At 43.9% G+C, this 9,087-nt stretch overlaps 1 protein-coding gene across 5 annotated transcripts in view; it reads right to left on the bottom strand.

Moving 5' to 3' along the window:
• Positions 1-9,087, bottom strand: part of DRP2 (dystrophin related protein 2) — a 57,641-nt gene that overhangs the window by 46,592 nt on the left and 1,962 nt on the right. Inside the window, exon 1 of one of the 5 annotated variants that reach the window (XM_014521246.1) lies at positions 9,022-9,080. The exons of 3 other annotated variants lie outside the window; for them this stretch is intronic. The gene's annotated coding sequence lies outside the window, so the exon portion shown is untranslated. Of the gene's footprint in view, positions 1-3,259; positions 3,326-9,021; positions 9,081-9,087 lie in introns of those variants that run through there. One more of the 5 variants, XM_014521245.1, reaches the window with a different exon arrangement.

Raw genomic sequence — 9,087 nt, 5'->3', positions numbered from 1 at the left:
AAACAAGATGATGGGTTTGATTTTTCGTGGCTTACTTCTTGGCTTCCTAATTTTTCATGGTTGAAGCAGATGTTCCTTTTAATTGTAGCAGGTATATGTATTTTCTTAATGATTTGTTGTGGGGTACAGTGCGTACCTATATGCTGTGACACACTCAAGAAGTTGATACCTACCCCTGTCAACCGAGTGATGTTCATGAAACCTTCGGTCATGGATCCAATCCAGAAGAACTGAGAGGACGCAAAACGGTTTTTGAGGCTGAAAGGAATGATCGAGGACTATGGTCCCATTTCATAGGGTCATAGCCTCGAAGCGGGGATTTGATGTAATCTTTTTATGTAATCTTTTTTATGGTATATCTAGCTTTTGCAAACTATATCTAACTGAATACTTAAGGCAACTTACTGATGCTGGGAGGGGTGTGGCATGTGTGTGTTAAGAGATGCTTGCAGAGCACAGCGTGTGGGATGCGGAGGATTCCTGGAATGCCTCCCTAACACCAGCAGGATAGTGTCTCCCTGACACTTGTAAGATAGCAAGAAGTTCAGAAAAAGGTCTCATTATAATGCTAAAAATCACACCCCTGGGCAGGGCAAAAGTATGTTAATGAAACATATATGTATGTAAATGAAATACATGGCTAAAACATAGGTATAAAGACATGCTCAGTAGAGAACGTCTTATGTCAGTGGCTTTTAACCAATCACTGAGCGATACACTTGCAAACATATGTATAAAAGGTACCCAAAGGTAGAAACCGGTGGTGCTTGCTTTGCAAACGATTGCCCAGCGCCCCTCTCTGCGCAGACTGGAAACAATAAAGATTAAGTTGGATCCTCCACCCCTGTGCGTTCATTGGCAATAGCGCACCGGGCACAAACTCACACTGTCTGTTGGGGACAACACCGTTACCTCCTATCTTTTTGTGGAGTCACAGGGAACATTGTTCAAAAACCTCTGGAATGCACTACCACACAACATAATCAAATGAAGATTTTTCTACATTCTGGCCTCCTGCACACTTAATATTTCATTCTCAATGTAAGTTTAACATATGGTTTTGGGCACCAAGTAGTCTGGCCCCAAACCACTCCGCCCTTTTAAACATCTAGTAACAGCATTCAACTTTCTGACCTTGGAAAGCAATTAATTTTGTAGGCAGACTATCTGCTGCACAAAGTAGTATCATCTTTTCCTTCCCTAGGATGTATAAATGTTACCTTGTTCTTGTATTAAAGGACGTGGTAAAGGTAAGGGGACTGATCAGTTTTCATTCAACTCATCAGCACTCAGCTTGGTCTTTATACACCTATGGAAATAAAGCTGTTTGAAAAGTGGATTCCTTCTCCTCTGCATGTCTCATTACACATGATTTACAAGTCTGCTTTCATGCTTTTATCACTGGCACCCAGCTTGAAAGAGGTCTTGCATGCATCCTTCAAAATATCAGTCTAAAATCTGCTGGGCATTTTTTTTAACTTGAGCCTTCCATTCTATTTTAACCTAGTTATTTAACCTGTTGATCATGTTAACCTATTTTTAAAGAGGCGTTTGAATTGATCAGCATTCATGGTCAGTCAGGTCTATTTTATGCAGCATTCAGTATATCTGGTTTATACGTTCCAGACAGCAACCTGGAGAAAGGAGGCCCTACTCTCACTTTTGATTAACAAAGAAAACCTGGACACAGTGTTATATTATGGTGAGCAATGCCTTGAAGCATCAGTGTACACGTCACTAGAAAAGGAACATTTCAATATTATGTGCACTTTAGGGCACTTGGCTCTTTCCTATTGGACCAATCACATGCTTGCTATCTCCAGGGACCTGAGGGTGTTGGCACAAACCACCGGAAATGGGAATATGCACCACTGGGAACTGTTAGATGTCAACATGCACCCATGCAAAATGGGAACCCCAGGACATGGCAGACATACACATGCAACAAGTCTGCCAGGGAATGGAAATCCTCGTGGCACTGCATACGAGTACTGGAAACTAGCAAGCACCTCAAGCCCCATCCTCTGCATATAGGGAAAGGTAAACCCTCACTTTCCAGGCAACACAGAAATTTTATACTAAAGACTCCACAGAGAACATACTCTGGCAGCTCAGGAGCCAGAACAAGCAAAGGAAAGCACAAAGTGAAGGCCTCTATCTTGTCTAGGGGAACATGGAAGTCTAAAGACCTGATGTGATTTAAGAAACACAAGCAAGGCGCTGAGCATTGTGTTCCTAGACAGCAAACACAACATGGAAAAACCTGAGGGCAAATCAACGTGTTTACCCCTTTCTGGCAGCACTGAGCATGCTTCTTGACAAAGAGGCCAGAGCAATACCCTGCATTAGTAAACCCACTGCCAGAGCTACATGCTTGCCTGGCCATGGGAACAAGAGAAAGCTGCTTTGGGAGATATTAGAAATAGGGACTCATTTGAGAGACTAGTGATATTACCAGTGCCAGACAGCTCCCAGTCTTACTCTTTTGTTGCCTAGGCTGCCAAGTCAGGGAAGGAAGTCAAGTCAAAGGTCTCAGCTTTGGAAAGAAGTATCCTAGGTCTTTCTCCACATGCTTCTGAAGCAGAGGTGATGGGTTCTGGAAATAATCTTGGCTAGTCCTCCATGAGCAGAATGGTACTAATTGTATTATGAGGTCTCAGTGGAGGAGAAATAAAGTAAAAGGGTTGGGGGAGGGGAGAGAATGGAAAAATGGAAACATTGTAGACTGAACAAGGAAGTGAATGAAAGGCCAGAGCTGGGGCTATGGTATTTTGCTTTTAGTCTGATCTCAGCTTTCTACTTGAGACATACTTCAGACTCTGCTTTGCCCTCCAGGCCAATATTGTAAGGAGAAGGCTAGAAGGCCACTGTACCTTGCTCCAAGCAGCCCTTCATCTCACTAAAGCATATCTACCTGGGTAAATAAGCCTCTAATTAAAAAAAAAAAATCACTGTCTTTGGTTCAACTGTGATTTTTGGTACCACTGCTTGTCTCATGAATAGGCATCCACCTACCATTCCCTGTAGAATCAAAGTCTTGGCTCTTTCCCCTGCTCTCCCCACATCCTTTCCCCTCCCCTCTTCTTTTCAATGCAAGTTTCCCCACATGCACATATATGGACTATATGAACGGTGTTACCATGAACAGACACAGACACACACTCTCACAGCACATCTCAGAGGCTAGCCCTCCCTTGCTATTTTTCCCTTTCCCTGCAGAGCCAGGATCTGGTTGGGAAGCAGTTTATATGTGGCCTACCTTCTGATTCCTCCAGGTCTGAAATGCAAGCAGCAGCTGGGCTTCAGAGGTAAGGATTGGGGTTGCCTCTGTGAATCAGCAAAGAAGTCCCTGTGACAGGGATGCATGCTGAGGCTCAGAGCTGCTGTGTGCACGCTCTCACTGTCTCTCCTCCTCCAGCACCCCGTGCTGCTGTGTTGCTATGCAATCATATCACCAGGAGTAACAGCATCTCTCCAGCCTTAGGCAGAGATACCCTTGATTTGGCAAATGCAAGAGGAACAAGGACAGTTCTGCAAAGTGCCTGGACCTTTTGGAAATTAATCCCAGGGAAGGAAGAAAGAATAAAACAGGAGATGCAGAGGAAGAGACGTACACAGAAGGAGGAGGAGACAAAATACACATGGAGACAGAGAGGGAGACAGAAATACAAACACACACAAAGGCATGAAAGCCTGACCTCTGGAGACCTGATACAGGCTGCTGGATTCCCAATCTCTTGACAATGTCTTTTGACAACATTTCTGGGGCAGTCGGGGGGGAGAAGGGGAGTCTCATGTTAGGCTGCTAATGTCCATATTTTCAACCCTGGAAATTGCTACATGATTTTTCATTTAAGCAGCAGGAGGATTCGGATATTTGGGATGTTTATTTTACTTGTAATACAGGAAGTAAAGACTTAAATAAATATGTAGCTATGGTCAAGGACCAAACAAAAAAATCACTTATTTTAAAGCACATTTTTGTTTTTACAAAAGAAAAATAGCTAGAGCCAGAATTGGGAGCTAGTTCTCCCCAAATGGGGGTATAAAATCCTGATCCGAACTTTGCCAAGTTCAGCGATGTTTGAATTCAGCCCACTGGAGACAGAGCTCAAGGTGCCGAATTGGCTGTGAACCCAAAGGAAGACAGAGGGGTTTGGATTTTAGTCCGTATGTCAAAGTTGCAGTTACATTTTGCACTTCTCTAATACCTTCCACTTGAGGGTCTGATAAAATACCCTGGTGCCAAAAATACTGTTCTCTAATTAGGATTAGGGAAAACAAAGCACTATACATTTGCAACCTGTGCCAAGCAGAGGTCACAGCTAGACTGCAGAGTGGGCTCTAGTTGATCCACAAGACTCTCTCTGTTTCTCCCTAAAATAATTAATGCTCTGAAAATAGCAACCCAGTACCCCCCAAAGGAACAAAGTTTAAGTAGCCCTAGCTCTCCTCTCCCTTCCAAGAGCCTATTCAGGCCTAGCATGTTAAGTTTTCTAGGTATTAAGTCATGGGCCTATAGAAATAGTATTGCTTTCACAGCTCCTTCTGCTTACAAAGGCCACCCTTATGATATTCATCACAATTGGGATAACCTTACTGTAACTGAAAATGAAGGCCTGCTTCCCTATGGCCAGATCTGTCAGAATAAGCATAACTTTGGCTATTCATGATTCCACAGTGAAATACTGTCCATTCCCAACTGAGACATCCCTCATCTGCAGAAATAAAAGATGCTACTGACAAATTACACCAAATCTGGGCTTGTTGTGGCGATCCAGCCTATAATCTGTAATCTGGACTGTTAATGTCAGTTATTTAGTATATGGTTACCTGATGGAATCACTAGTTGGCAGCTGCAGTAAGCATTATTTTTGGATTGAGGCCCCCCAATATGTGCACACAAGATGGTTTTACTTCCAAGCCTAAGTGAATCAATACAAGTGTGATCAAAGGAGAGGACAGCAATACAAAATGACCAGTGCTCACATTACTCACTCCTGTGAAAGGGACCCAAAGCAAGGGAGGTAAGAGTGTCACTATTCTGAAGTTCTTTTCTTCCCAGATAGCCCTGTGATGGAAAGCATAATTTATAGGGTGTTACAGAATTATAGAAGCATAGAAAATTATGGTTGGAAGGGACCTCAGGGGGCCATCTAGTTCCCCCCCACCCCTGCTCAAAGCAGGACCATCCCCAATTAGATCATCCCAGCCAAGGCTAGCTGGGTCTAAAAAACTTCCAAGGATGGAGATTCCACAGCCTCTCTGGGTAAACTGTTCCTGTGTGTCGTGGAAACACACACAGCATACTTTTGGGTCAGGTCAGCAGAAGCTTTTATTCAAAAGAAACTACATCTGTAGGGGGGACTCCAAAGTGACATGGATCTCCCAAGCACTTGGAAGGGGATCCCCCCCCAAGAGCAAAATCAGGAGGCTTTTTAACTTTTTAACTTTTTACTTTTTAACAGTCGCTTACAACTCACGTGATCATATAGTGAAATTAGCTAGAAAAGCAGCTATAAACATTACTTCATTACTTCTTTGCTGTTATCAGGATGAGAAGACCTAGGGAGGAGACAAGGGAGAAATACCACTCCCTGCCTGCACCTGGAAATCAGAGTCGTACATACTTTTTGCTATCTTCAAGGCCGCGGTGAGCAAAGCAGTTGCAGAGGAGTTACAAAGAACAAACACTTTCCCTTATCTGTTCTACTGTACAGAGCCAGCAATTCTCCACAAAGCGGTTATGTCATCTTATAACTCAAATGATCAAAGTTTAAGGCATTTATTTTTTCTGATTCCACATGTGCTTTACTACCCTCAGTGAGAAAATTCTTGCTAATATCCAACCTAACCTTCCCTTCTGCAACTAGAGACTGTTGCTCCTTGTTCTATCATCTTCCACCACTGAGAATAGCTCCATCCTTTTTCAAATCCCCCTTCAGGTAGTTGAAGACTGCTATTAAACCCCCTCTCAGTCTTGTCTTGTCTAGGCTAAATAAGCCCAGTTCCTTCAGAACCTCCTCAGAAGTCATGTCCCTCACCACTTTTGTTTCCCTTTGCTGGACCCTCTCCAATTTGTCCACATCCTTTCTGTAGTGAGGGGCCCAAAACTGAACATAGTACTCCAGATGTGGCCTCACCAGTGCTAAATAGAGGGGAATAATCACTTCCCTTGACCTACTGGCAACACACCTACCAATGCAGCCCAGCATACCATTAACCTTGGCAACTAGGTCACATTGTTGGCTCATATTCACCTTCTTGTCCACTGTAACCCCCAGGTCCTTTTCTGCAGAGCTGCTGCCCGCTAAGTCAGCCGCCAGCCTGTACTGGTCTATGGGATTGTTCCATCCTAAGTGCAGGACTTTGCACTTGTCCTTGTTGAACCTCATGAGATCCCTTTTGGCCTAATCCTCCAAGTAATACCCACAAAGTAATACCCATATCACTTTGTGCATATTTATAGTGGGGAGCATCCCCTTTTTTGACTGAGCATTTTAGAACATAGTTATTTTGGGGTGGCCACTTCCTATGGGTTAATTTCAAATTCTACCTTAAGCTTATTAGTATATTCAGTTACTTACTATAACACTACTTGTGGTTTATCCTGTTAGCTGCCTAGAACAGAGGTAGGCAAAATATGGCCAGCTGGTCAGATCCAGCCTTCCAAGGGATTTTATCCAGCCCACAGTGGGTCCCTCGGCTCTGTCCGACCTAGGTACAGCCATGACGTGCAGCTGGTCCCGCCGCCCCCAAGTGCACAGTGGGGCTGGGGCAGCGTGGCAGCTGAACATGCTTCCTGGCAGCCCCCACACCAGCAGTTCCTTCTGTCTCCACTGCCACTGCTGGACCTGGCCCTGCTGCCCAGGCACTCTAGCCCATCTGCCTCGCACCCACCGCTGGGAGTGCTGGATGGAGTGGGCAGGGTCACCAGAGACTGGCCCGGGAACCATACAAGCAGAGTGCGCTTGGCTGGGCAGAGGGATGTGACCACAGGCAAGGAACAGCATGTAGGAAGCAAGACAGGTGGATAGGGTTGGCACGGTGACTGGGACCACAGGGTGGTGACAGCGCAGGGCCGGGGCTCAGAGCACAGCCATGATCCACTCCTTGTATGTCCTTGCAATGGGCACCAATTCAGCGGGCAGGGAGGGGAAGCTATGAATAAAATACAGGGTGCATGCAAATAGCTAGAAAAGGGGAGAACTGTTTCAAAATAAACAGCATGTGACCTGTGCCACCTACACACAGGGAGAAATTTATACATGAAGCAACAAGTAACACTTTGACCATAGGGGCTTATAGCATAGTTCCCCACCCCGGAATGAATAAAATAATCAGTAAAGTAGGTGCATACAGGCCTCCCTCCTTTAGCTACCCTTCCAATAGCTTCCTGTAAACATTTCTGCTGTTGTTATGGAATTTATGAAGCAATATTGGGCAGTTTGGAAAATCGTACAGTATTCAGACCAGCACTGTCAACTTCTACACCAGGGGCCAGTAACCTACAGCCTGTGTGCTGGAGCCAGCCCACAGAGCCATTTGATCCAGCCCACAAACATGGGGCTTTGGTGGCATTTAAGGGCAGGGGGCTTTGGTAGTAGTTGTTTTCTGTTGCTAGCGTGGGAGCTGCAGGGCCTTTTCCTGGTTGCTGTAAGGAAAAGCAGTTGTGGTGGTGGGGTCCTAGCCCCCACTAACTTTTTTACCTTGTCACTCTGGCCTGCAGCCTTTAAAGGCTGCTGACCACTGCTCTACACAGTCTTCTTTTCCATCTTACAAATCTTTAGTTTCATGAATGTATAAAGAAACAATGTATTGTTTAGGAGGGGGGAGGTTTGGAAAAAATGCAGGGTGTAGAAAGGTCAACCAGCCACAGCATGCTGCAAACGAAACCATTCCACAACAAGATACTTCCATATCGGGGAGCAGTCTTGTGCTCCATACTAAAACAAAGAAAATGAAAATGGAGCCATGACAACATGGATAAGCGTGATGAGTACGCACCAATCTACCCACTCCTAGTTATGGGTGCACACCAGATATACAACCATACAGAGAAAATTCTTTATACAGCATTCATCACCAAAGGGTTGCCAAAGCAAAGCAATGCAATACAACTGGCCTATATTATTGATAATCCAGGGACAGGTAAAAGCAGCCATAAACTTCTGTTGCATCAATTTAGGTTGATATGTTGCAACAAACCAAGGATCTCAGATGAAAAGTAGGCTCTACAGCCAGGAGTCTAATTAGAATGCCCCATGGCACCTAGTGATAGGTCATAACGCGACATGTAGCGTAGCACTTCACAACTCAGGCAGCAGCAAAGGAGACAAGCTCAGAAAATGTCATAGGTACACCCTTTTATTTAAGCAGTAAATCTTTAAATTTGATGCAGAAGTTTATGGGAAGCTACCATAATATTTGCAAAAGATGAATGATGTGTTGAGACAACTGACTGTCTTGCAAGGATGTGAACTGCTGAATTCTGTATGAGCTGTTCTAGAGACAGCTTAATACAGGAAAACCCACAAAAGAATCCAGCTTCCAAAAAACAGTTTATTGTCTGTTCCAAATTGTTGTAGATTTACAAGGGTCTTGGCCTTTCCTTTCTCTGTATAGTAACAAAAAGCCTGGATAACAATATTAAGATACAAGTCCATTGACAAATGTGATGGCTGTATAGCAGTTAAGTATACAACACATACTCCATAAAAGATTAACATATTTCAGATCTGTGTTCCACCATAATGAAACCAACATGCAGGTAAAACTAGTACAAATTAAAGAAATATGCCAAGGACCGTCAAACCACAGTCCATTATTATCTTTATGTCAACATAACTGAACTGAATACAGGACAATCTCAAAACCCACGTCTGAGATGTACCTGACCATCCACAATATCAAGGCTAATATCCTACTAATCAATGAAAGCACCAACCAACACTACACCACTCCTGTTTCCAACTCAAATTTTCAGCTCCTGATAGAATATATATTGAAAGTCCACTTAACTCAATTTTTCTCTTCTCATTTCTTCTAGTTGTTAATTAATTTCCTTCAAAACAGTTCTGTCTATAC

Source organism: Alligator sinensis, unplaced genomic scaffold, assembly GCF_000455745.1.
Source record: "Alligator sinensis unplaced genomic scaffold, ASM45574v1 scaffold387_1, whole genome shotgun sequence".
Taxonomy (NCBI): Eukaryota; Metazoa; Chordata; order Crocodylia; family Alligatoridae; genus Alligator; species Alligator sinensis.
The sequence above is the reverse complement of the archived record's forward strand: the minus strand, read 5'-3'. Positions and strand labels throughout refer to the sequence as shown.